Source organism: Nerophis ophidion, linkage group LG12 (genome assembly GCF_033978795.1).
Source record: "Nerophis ophidion isolate RoL-2023_Sa linkage group LG12, RoL_Noph_v1.0, whole genome shotgun sequence".
Classification (NCBI taxonomy): domain Eukaryota; kingdom Metazoa; phylum Chordata; class Actinopteri; order Syngnathiformes; family Syngnathidae; genus Nerophis; species Nerophis ophidion.
In genome coordinates, this window is record NC_084622.1 from 52,172,312 (window position 1) to 52,184,795 (window position 12,484).

At 39.1% G+C, this 12,484-nt stretch overlaps 1 protein-coding gene across 2 annotated transcripts in view; it reads left to right on the plus strand.

Annotated features, from left to right (window-relative positions):
• Positions 1-760: 760 nt before the first annotated feature.
• LOC133563543 (tetraspanin-18B-like) overlaps positions 761-12,484 on the plus strand; it is a 132,797-nt gene continuing 121,073 nt past the window's right edge. The window contains exon 1 of one of the 2 annotated variants that reach the window (XM_061917712.1): positions 761-998. The gene's annotated coding sequence lies outside the window, so the exon portion shown is untranslated. Of the gene's footprint in view, positions 999-9,594; positions 9,826-12,484 lie in introns of those variants that run through there. The other variant, XM_061917713.1, reaches the window with a different exon arrangement.

The following is a 12,484-nucleotide window of genomic DNA, read 5'->3' on the forward strand; positions in this document are numbered from 1 at the left end:
CAGCCACTTCTTCTAGCTCTTCCCGGGGGATCCCGAGGCGTTCCCAGGCCAGCCGGGAGACATAGTCTTCCCAACGTGTCCTGGGTCTTCCCCGTGGCCTCCTACCGGTTGGACGTGCCCTAAACACCTCCCTAGGGAGGCGTTCGGGTGGCATCCTGACCAGATGCCCGAACCACCTCATCTGGCTCTGGTATATATATACCTCATCTGGTATATATATATATATATATATACATACACACACACATCCCCAGCGGGCCTTTTGAAAGAAGTTTGGCAAGTATGTGCGTCACAGTCCACACTACGGTGAGTTCAAGAAGGGATTAAATTTGTTCGACAAAACGATGTTCAGCCTCATCCACTATGAATTGATTAACGTGGACCCCGACTTAAACAAGTTGAAAAACTTATTGGGGTGTTACCATTTAGTGGTCAATTGTACTGAATATGTACTGTACTGTGCAATCTACTAATAAAGTTGCAATTAAACAATCAATAAAGCATACACACAAACATATTAAACGGTGGGCTTTCTAAAAATCGGGAAGGTTTGTGCCATGTTTGTCCTTAACCAAAATGTATACTGGAACAAAAAAAATATTTCACCCCCATCTTTTTCCATTTTATTTTTTATTAATCCTCCATGGCACTAAAAAGCCGCAAGTTGCTGACACCGCAGTTTAATGCATACTTCTCTGGGTGTCACTGCAGGTGTACCTAATGAAGTGTCCGGTCCTCCGATGGGGGGCGGTACCCTGATGTGGAAGCCCCGCCCCCGGGAGCAGCTCGGGGCTGCTGTGAGATCCTCAGTCTACTGACGACACAAACACACACACACGCTCTACTGAGTCTACTCCGCACTAAACATTCCACTCCTCCCGTCTCCAAGCCTGGATTTTTAAAGGTGTACGTTGTTAAACCCCGCGTCCACCACCGCCGTAACTCCACAGACGAGCTGCTGACCAAGAGCGGCAAACTTCAAAGCTTTCGGCTCCGAGGTAAGAAACTGGGACTTTTGTGTTGCCGTAAAGTGACAACTTGGGCAGTGAAACCTGTAAGATGCATGTTTGTTGTGGTCGGTGCTTTTACGACAATGTTGTCTTTGTCTGTTTACTCTTTCACCCGCAAATCGACTGTGTTGGATCCATTGTGGATTGAACTTTCACAGTATCATGTTAGACCCGCTCGACATCCATTGCTTTCGTCCTCTCCAAGGTTCTCATAGTCATCATTGTCACCGACGTCCCACTGGGTGTGAGTTTTCCTACCGAGGATGTGGTAGTTGTTTGTGTTTTGGTTTGTGCAGCCCTTTGAGACACTAGTGATTTAGGGCTATATAAGTAAACATTGATTGATTGATTGTAATCACATTTTTCTCTTCGGTTAATTTAACCTTCAAATCAAATGCACTCTGGGGTCCTCATTGTTACCATTCTGGACAAAACACATGTCCAGAAACTACATGTAATCAATAGTATTAGTAAGTAATCTGATGGGAATGCTGACAGCAGCGATGGCCATTGTCCTGTACTGTATGTATGTATGTATGTAGGTTTTTATGTATGTATGTAGGTGTTTATGTATGTATGTATGTATGTATGTATGTAGGTGTCTATGTATGTATGTACGTACGTATGTATGTATGTATGTATGTAGGTGTTTATGTATGTATGTATGTATGTATGTATGTATGTATGTATGTATGTATGTATGTAGGTGTGTATGTATGTATGTATGTATGTACGTATGTATGTATGTATGTATGTGGGTGTTTATGTATGTATGTATGTATGTATGTATGTGTGTATGTATGTAGGTGTGTATGTATGTATGTAGGTGTTTATGTATGTATGTATGTGTGTATGTATGTAGGTGTGTATGTATGTATGTATGTATGTATGTATGTATGTATGTATGTATGTATGTATGTATGTATGTATGTAGGTGTGTATGTATGTATGTATGTATGTATGTATGTACGTATGTATGTGTGTCTGTATGTAGGTGTTTATGTATGTATATATGTAGGTGTTTATGTATGTATGTATGTATGTATGTATGTATGTATGTATGTGTGTGTGTGTGTAGGTGTGTATGTATGTACGTCTGTATGTATGTATGTACGTATGTATGTATGTATGTATGTATGTATGTATGTATGTGTGTGTGTGTGTGTGTGTGTATGTATGTAGGTGTGTGTCTATGTATGTATGTATGTATGTGTGTGTGTATGTATGTATGTATGTATGTATGTGTGTATGTATGTATGTATGTATGTGTGTGTATGTATGTATGTATGTGTGTGTGTGTCTATGTATGTATGTATGTGTGTGTGTATTAGAGATGCGCGGGTCGGGCAGTTGACATGACAAAAAAATAGATTTTAATTAGATTCGGGCGGGTGGCGGTTGAACCATCCGGAAATATTTGATATGCATGGTTCTGTGATCGGTATCCTTTGCCATTCAAAGTGCCATCTAAGACACGTGTCATAAAGCGAAGAAGACAATAAGAGACGCTATTATTCTCCTGAATGACTGCCGGTACTCACCTACATAATAAGTATTAGGGCGTGCTATGAAGCCATTGGCTTTGTCGCCTTCTTCAACATGTACGATCTGCTTGTCAGTCCAGCATCATGATTTGTGTAGCTTCCGCGGCAACACACATACGACTGCAAGGCATACTGGGTGACACAGAGTACACTAATGGTTGTGCTATAAACAATTTTAACACTCTCAGTAATATGCGCCACGCTGTGAAGCCACACCAATTAAGAACGACAAACACATTTCGGGAGAACATCCTCACAGTAACACAACATAAACGCAGCACAACAAATACCCATAATCCTTTGTGTTCATGACACTTCCTGACTATTTTAAACACCCCGCTAGCAGCAAACCAGTGTGCAGGTAAAAAAGCGTCTAATGCTTAAACCAAAAATAAACAAAAGGTGAGTGCCCCTAAGAAAAGGCATTAAAGCTTAGGGAAGGCTATGCAGAACAAAACTAAAACTGAACTGGCTACAAAGTAAACAAAAACAGAATGCTGGACGACAGCAAAGACTTACTGTGGAGCAAAGACGGCGTCCACAATGTACATCCCAACATGACATAACAATCAACAATGTCCACACAAAGAAGGATAAAAACAACTGAAATATTCTTTATTGCCAAAACAAAGTAGATGCGGGAAATATCCCTCAAAGGAACTGCTACAGGAAAATACCTCAACTATGCAAAGCGAAAGCCATTTATCAACAACATCCAGAAATGCCGCCGGCTTCTGGATGTTTGTACATAACTTTCTCCGATGCTGCCACAAAATTATTTACTCTATTTTTACTTTTCTTCTATCATCTCACCCTAGTTGTCGGATGTTGTGTGTGAATGCTTAAAGGTGAGCTTTGCTGACATTATGAGGTCTGTTTTAAGTGGAAATGTTCGAAGTAAGGTTTGCCGCCATCGAGGTGGAACAAAATATTTTGTATTTTTGGACATCCTTTTGGCAATTTTTGGCAGAAAAAAATTTAAATTTTATAAAAGCTATAGGTACCCCCTCAGTACTACATCCCCACTTTGATGTGTGTGTGTGTGTGAGTGTGTGTGTGTGTGTGTGTGTGTGTGTGTGTGTGTAAAGCTGGCATGATTCCCACGGGCTCCAGCATGACTGAACCTGTCAGCTGACATCTTCAGGGTCACCTCATACATGATGGTGATGTTCTACCTTTAGCTGCAGGGCATGACATGACTGCCACTTTCCATCCTTCAGGGGCGTACGTACAGTATGTCAATCAAATAAGAATAAGTGATTGCGACAAACTTTAAAGAAAGGAATTCTCAAGTGTTTTGAGGACATTCAACACACAGTTCTGCGAAGAGCCAAAATGACAAAAATGTATTCATTAAAAGGGGTTTTAAAGATGGCTAGATATTTAATATTGATTATTTTGCTACACTAACTTTTCTGACCTGTTGGTAGCAGTTTTTGTGTATTTTGGATCCACATAAGTCCTGCGAAATTTGAACTCAACTGCAAGCTTTGCAAGGTTTAAAGCCAGCGAGTCAAAATTGTCCCGGTACCAAAACAAATTTATTGTGATACTTTTCTCAATAAAGGGGACCACAAAAAATGTCATTATTGGCTTTATTTTAACAAAAAATCTGAAGGTACATTAAACATATGTTTCTTATTGCAAGTTTGTCCTTAAATAAAATAGTGAACATCCAAGACAACTTGTCTTTTAGTAGTTAGTAAACAAACAAAGGCTCTGGTACGGTACCAAAATAATTTCAATACTTTTTGGTACATTTCTAAATAAAGGGCACCACAAAAAATGTCATTTTTGGCTTTATTTAAAAAAAACATCTTATAGTACAGGCTTCACGGTGGCAGAGGGGTTAGTGTGTCTGCCTCACAATACAAAGGTCCTGCAGTCCTGGGTTCAATCCCAGGCTCGGGATCTTTCTGTGTGGAGTTTGCATGTTCTCCCCGTGACTGCGTGGGTATTCCGGCTTCCTCCCACCTCCAAAGAGATGCACCTGGGGATAGGCCCCTCCCACCTCCAAAGACATGCACCTGGGGATAGGTTGATTGGCAACACTAAATAGTCCCTAGTGTGTGAATGTTGTCTGTCTGTCTGTGTTGGCCCTGTGATGAGGTGGCGACTTGTCCAGGCTGTACTCCACCTTCCGCCCGATTGTAGCTGAGATAGGCGCCAGCACCCTTCGCGACCCCGAAAATGGAATAAGCGGTAGAAAATTGATGGATGGATGGATCTTACAGTACATCAACATATGTTTATTATTGCAAGTTTGTCCTTAAATAAAATAGTGAACATACAAGACAACTTGTCTTTTAGTAGTAAGTAAACAAACAAAGGCTGCGGTACCAAAATTATTTCAATGCTTTTTGGTACATTTCTCAATAAAGGCGACCACAAAATATTGCATTATTGACTTTATTTTAACAAAAAAAAAATCTTACAGTACATTAAACATATGTTTATTATTGTAAGTTTGTCCTAAATAAAATAGCCAACATACTAGACAACTTGTCCTTTAGTAGCAAGTAAACAAACAAGGGCTCCTAATTAGTCTGCTGACATATGCAGTAAAATATTGTGTTATTTTCCATTCTATTATTTTGTCAAAATTATGAGGGACAAGCTGTAAAAAATTATTATTAATTTACTTGTTCCTTTACTGTTGATATCTGCTTACTTTCTCTCTAAACATGTTCTATCTACACTTCTGTTAAAATGTAATAATCACTTATTCTTCTCTTCTTTGATACTTGACATTAGTTTTGGATGATACCACACATTTAGGTATGGATCCGATACCATGTAGTTACAGGATCATACAATGAAATATAATACCTAATAAACCAATAGTAATATGGTTAGAAATACTGATGTAAAGGGTAGGTGTCGCGGTGTTTTCTGTTTTAACATGTTCTATCTACACTTCTGTTAAAATGTAATAATCACTTATTCTTCTCTTCTTTGATACTTTACATTAGTTTTGGATGATACCACCAATTAAGGTATTGATCCGATACCAAGTAGTTACAGGATCATACATTGCTCATATTCAAAGTCCTCATGTGTCCGGGGACATATTTCCTGAGTTTATAAACATAATATACATTTTTTAAAAACGAAAGACGATGTGATGCCAAAAAATATTGACGTAATCATAGCAGTATTGACTAGATACGCTACTGTACTGGGTATCACTACAGTGGATGGCTTTTGTTTACATTTTGATGCGGACGGGCTACGTTGTGTAGTGAAGCATGTTTAGCTATTCCTTGTCCTGCAGTGATAATGATACATGTAGGAAATGTACTTCATTTGTCGCCATGGAGGCGAGGATTAGTGAATTAGAAGTATCTAGAACACTGCTAACTGGGGCTAGACTCTAGCTGCTAGCTGGCTAACCATGTCTTAAAGCACCTCTTCCTGAGGGTGTTTCAGTGTTATAACTTTACTTTTTATTGTCAGTTTTTGGGCCAAAATGTGTCCGTTCTCCCTTTCCTGTATACACACTGTGTCTGCTTGTAAGTGCTCTGTGATTGTGCGCTGCCGAACATGCTCCTTTGCTTGTAAACCAGCAATGTGACGACAACGGGTACTTTTCAGTGGGGGTATAGTACAGAATATGATTCATTAGTATCGCGGTACTATACTAATACCGGTGTAGTACAACCCTACATTGTTGTTTACCATTGTAGCATTGTAGCACGTCATCTGATGAGGACAAGCCAGAAGTCTCCATTTAGGCCGTGTGTCCACACACACACACACACACACACACACACACACACACACACACACACACACACACACACACACACACACACACACACACACACACACACACACACACACACACACACACACACACACACACACAAAGCAATTTTAAAAGGCTTGACCCTGGCCAGCGCAAGTCTGCCTTTGAGGAGAAAGTGGCTAACAAAATAAGAGTTTTTAAAGTCTGCATGTTTGTGTGGACTTCTGATTTACATCACTAAGGCGTTCCTCATTGCACCCCTTGAAGTCCTCTCCTTTTTTGTTGGTTGTTTTTCGAAATGTGATTTATGTAATTGAGGTGTTGCTGTAGCTTGTTTACTTCAGATGCAGTCAGTAGTCATTAGCTCGGCTTCTTCAGTTATAGCATTAGTGGTTCTAAAGGTTCCATTTTACGTCCTCTCTTTTTCGTCGTTTGGGTTATTCAACTGATGGTCCGCGAGTTTAGTTCAAACAACTTCTGAGAGTCTCACATTTTTGCAGAGGGTCCTTAAAATCAGCAGAGCATTCCTGTAATTATTGCAAAAATCCAACCAGCGTCCTCTACTATAGAGGACCCTGGTTTTCCAGAATATACGAAATAAGACTACCGTATTTTTCGGGCTATAAGACGCATTTAAAATCCTTTCATTTTCTCAAAATTCGACTGTGGGCCCTATAGCCCAGTGCGCCTAATGTACGGAATCATTTTGGTTGTGCTTACCGACCTCTGATAGCTCAGTAACTTGCAGCTCATTTTTATGAACTATTCTGTGTTATGTGTTTCATGTCGCACGATTGTACCAAGAAACATTCCTAGTTTTTTCCGGACAATAAGACGCTTTTAAAACCCTTTCATTTTCTCAAAATTCGACAGTGTGCCTTATAACCCAGTGCGCCTAATGTACGGAATGTTTTTGGTTGTGCTTACCGACCTCTGATAGCTCAGTCACAGCTTATTTTTATGACCTATTCTTTGTTATGTGTGTTTCATGTTGCACGATTCCTAGTTTGTTAACCTGTTCTCAAACAATAGCAAAAAAACTATTCTGATTCTGAAGGACAAGCGGTAGAAAATGGATGGATGGATGGATGGATTCTGATTCTGACCTTGAAGCTATCTTATTTGGTACATGGTGTAATGATAAGTGTGACCAGTAGATGGCAGTCACACATAAGAGTTATTGTGTAGAACAGTGGTTCTCAAATGGGGGTACGCGTACCCTTGGGGGTACTTGAAGGTATGCCAAGGGGTACGTGAGGATTTTTTTAAAATATTCTAAAAAAATGGCAACAATTCGAAACTCCTTTATAAATATATTTCTTGCATAATACTTCAACAAAATATGAATGTAAGTTCATAAAGTGTGAAAATAAATGCAACAATGCAATATTCAGTGTTGACAGCTAGACTTTTTGTGGACATGTTCCATAAATATTGATGTTAAAGATTTCTTTTTTTGTGAAGAAATGTTTAGAAGTAAGTTGATGAATCCAGATGGATCTCTATTACAATCCCCAAAGAGGGCACTTTAAGTTGATGATTACTTCTATGTGGAGAAATCTGCATTTAGAATTGAATCACTTGTTTATTCTTCAACAAGTTTTGAGTTATTTTTATATCGTTTTTCCCCAAATAGTCCAAGAAAGACCACGACAAATGAGCAATATTTTGCACTGTTATACAATTTAATAAATCAGAAACTGATGACATAGTGCTGTATTTTACTTCTTTATCTCTTTTTTCAACCAAAAATGCTTTGCTCTGATAATTAAAAACATGTTCACAGGGGGTACATCACTGAAAAAAGGTTGAGACCCACTGGTGTAGACTGCAATATGACTCAAGTAAACAACACCAACATTTTATATGTTCCATTGAAAATATACAACATTACACACGGGGCTCAAAAATCTATGAAAATGTTTTAGTAGGACTTTGGTAAGCTATGACGCCGCACCACTTGATGGATTGTACTGTGCTTCAACATACGTGTATTATTATGCTGTGTGTATAAGGTAAGACATATTATCTGGCGTTTTGTTTCGCAATATTATGCCAAAACAACTTTTCTTACCTTCTGGTATCTGCTAATCTGTATTTGGGATCTGCATAAGTCCTGAAAATTTGCGTTCGTCCGCCTTTCTAGTCCGCGGCGACACCGTAGTCGATAAGCGTCTTCTTTTTATCTATCTTTTTGTTATGGTCCGGAAAATACGGTAATAGTCAGGGGAGAAGTATGTACATGTATATTGTGTATATATAGTGAGTTCTATGGACAGTTTACCAATATTTAAACACGTTTCTTGTTTTCCTCTTTTATATGTAATATGTTGAACCTCAACCTCCAGTGATAGCCTTACTTGATGATGATATTTTAGGTACTAAGAAATTGTAGTATATTTGCAGTAATCGAGGTGATTATTATTAGCTTAGAGGAGTAGTTCTAGCCCATCCTGGACTATCCTAACAAAGTCAAGCATTTCGCAGAGTCATGCACAGCCAGTTATCTGGAAATCAATGTCAATAAAACAGAAGAAATATGGTTTCCCACCTTACCTCAGCACCCCATCATAATGATCAGGGATCAATAAAGTACTTTCCATTCTCTTTCTATTCTATTCCAAACACTTACAATAGCAATAAATCTAAATCAAATCAAATCACATTGTATTTGGAGACACAGAATTAGCTGCTAGTTGCTTGTCAGCCGGGGGACTAAGATTAATACAGTGCCAGCCAGAGGCGGTATGTGTTTATGTGATCAATTTAATAATAGTATGCTTAATAGTATGTAATGTAATAGCGCTACCGAGAAGTTATACTTGTAGCTGCCTAAGGTAAAGCAAAGTCGCCCACAGATGGCTTAATTTGTTCCCATCACCTGTCATGCTTTTTTAGAACGCATATGAGCTGATAATGGCCGGCGTGGGTGGTCATTCAGAGCCCACTCTGTTTCGAGTCTTACATGTACATTCACAGACCTTAACTTCGTGTTTGGGGTTGGAAAGATGGTGCAGAATCACAGTAAACAGTTCCCACTGTGGAGGAAATATTGAAGTTATAGTAACAGCTGGAAATATGATCAGATTTCATTGGAGGAAAGTGGTACCTTGGGAACCATTAACACAAACCTGTGGGAACATGTGTGTGTGTGTGTGTGTGTGTGTGTGTGTGTGTGTGTGTGTGCATAGATTGCCTAAAGTGCAAGTCCCTGTCACATCACAACGGATCCAACCAACTGGTTCCTGTCATAGTTGCTATCTCTGCGCTGGAGCCAGTTTCTTCAGAGAACACAGGCAGACCAGACCCTCTTTTGCAAAGCTTACATTCTGCAGCACAGTGGCGTGTTTGTTCACTGGAACATTTGCCCGGTCAGGATAAGAAAAATGAAACAAAACCGTCGTATTGATGCTGGTTGAGCAGCTGCCAGCACGGATGAAAAGTCTGCGCCTGAAGCTTTTCTGCGATCAACTTGATTCACATGACTGGTGCTGCCCAAACCCAAAGAATGCCGATAGTCAAGGTACGGTACTTTTGCCATTCAGGGTTGTCAGGATACCAATGTTTTAGTAGCGGTACAGATACCAAAATGTATATTTTTTGATACTTGCCAAATAAAGGGGACCGCAAAAATGGCATTATTGGCTTTATTATAACAAAAAATGTTATGATCTAATAAATTAACATTTTTTATTGCAATCAGAGTACAATGTTGGCATTAAATAATGCAGCGAACAAACATAAAACCTCACTTTTAGTAGTAAGCAAGCAAATAAGTTACAAAGGCTCGTAATTTGGCTGCTGAGGTATGTTAAAGTAGGGCTGGGCGATACATGGAATATACTCCATGTATCGTGGGTTTGTCTCTGTGCGATACAGAAAATGAATATATTGTGATATTGGAGTATACATTCTCACACAGTTGCTTTAAGCTGCGGGCATTACGACACATGCGTTCCTCACTCGGGCGGTATAGCTCGGTTGGTAGAGCGGCCGTGTCAGCAACTTGAGGGTTGCAGGTTCGATTCCCGCTTCCGCCATCCTAGTCACTGCCGTTGTGTCCTTGGGCAAGACACTTTACCCACCTGCTCCCAGTGCCACCCACACTGCTTGGGTTTCACTATGTAAAGCGCTTTGATCACTAGAGAAACGCGCTATATAAATATAATTCACTTCACTTCACTCTATCTTGTCTCTCCTTCTCACAGAAACATGAAACATGCGCACCTTCTTACTTACGTCACATACTGTCGCGCGTGAGACGTCAAACGCCCTCGCGGCGCTGAAAGGTAGCGGAATGGTAACGTTAGCTGTGATGCTAGCGGTGCGGTGCGAGTGGTAATACGAGAGAAATAAGGTGCAAATCTGGTAACAAATTGAGGAATAATTAATTCCCAAGAAAAACAGCACAAGTTCCATCGTCTGGCGGTGGTTTGGCTTCAAGCGGGAAGATGTCGAACAAGTATGCGGCAAAAACGTGAAAAAAAGTAGCACCACTCCTAATTTGTAGCATGACTTGAAAAGTCACCCGCTAGAGAATGAAGAGTGGTTGAAATTCTCCGTTCGGTGCCACACCAACAAAATGCCCAAGCAACCATTTCCACATCAACACCGTATGAAAAAAATAGTCAACAACAGAAGGAGATAACGTCTGCAGGAACCTACCACATAGTGAAGGACATAAACTATTTGATTTCCTATTATGCAGATCATTTTTATTTGACACTTATTGAAATATCTTGTGTGACATCATGCACAAAAGTGCACTTTATTTGTTTTAAACTATTGTAGTGGTGTTCTGTACAAAAAGTGCACTTTGATGGAAATGACATGAATGTTTGTGCCACTGCTTAATAACTGTTTAATAAAAACAGTTTTGGTAATTTTTTTACTGCTAATATGTAGCATCTTTTGAAAAGTCACCTGCTAGAGAATGAAGAGTGCTTAATCCGCATGTCAACATCTCCGTTTGGTGACACACCAACAAAATGCAGAGGAAAACATTTCCAGATCAACACCGTATGAAAAAAATAGTTTAAAACAGGAGATAACGTCCGCAGGAACCTACCACATAGTGAAGGACATACACTATTTGATTTCCTATTATGCAGCTCATTTTTATTTGACACTTATTGAAATATCTTGTGTGACATCATGCACAAAAATGCACTTTATTTGTTTTAAACTATTGTAGTGGCGTTCTGTACAAAAAGTGCACTTTAATTGAGTGTTGTTTTGATATGTCATCTTAGTGACATCATGCACAAAAGTGCACTCATAGCTTGTTTTAAAATGTCTCTGACAATATTGCACTTTCTGTTTTGGAAATGACATGAATGTTTGTGCCTCTCTGCATGAAAGTTTAAAAGTAGCATATATGAATGCAGTATGAAGAAGAATGTTTGAATGTAGACACATAGAATCATCATACTGCTGTCATTATATGCATCAAGTGTTCATTTTGTGACATGGCCTAAAAATATTGAGACATTAATAAAAGGCCAATTGCCCAGAGCTAAGACTCACCCTTTGTTACACAATTAGGAATATTTATGGGTTAAAGTATGTCTTTAGAAAGGGTTTTTCCTGGCTGAAATTGAGGAAGAGGTGGTGCAATTTTGACCATGTGCCAGAATTTTCCCACCAAAAAATTGTTGTTTTTTTCAAAGCTGAGATAGGCTCCAGCACCCCCCCACTTCCCCCCAAAAAGAGACAAGTCAATCAATCAATATTTATTTATATAGCCCTAAATCACAAGTGTCTCAAAGGGCTGCACAAACCACAACGACATCCTCGGTATGGCCCACATAAGGACAAGGAAAAACTCACCCCAACTGTAAAACTACTTTGTAAAGTAATCATTTCTTACTTCAACCATGAAAAAAAAAAAAAAATCTTGATGCAAGATGTCAAGATAATGGCACTAGCATTTACTTAATTTAAGAATATTTTTCAACATATTGAGCAAAAATGTCTCTTTTTTTCCTACCAAGAAAAGTGCACTTGTTATTAGTGAGAATATACGTATTTGAAGGTATTTTTGGGTTCATTGAGGTTAGCTAATTTTACTTATTTTGGAAAGTCTTGACAAGCCGTATTTTCTTGTTCTATTGCCAGATAATTTTGCTTAGTTCAAATAAAATAACCCTAATTTAAAAAAATAAAAAATTCTTGTTTTTGAA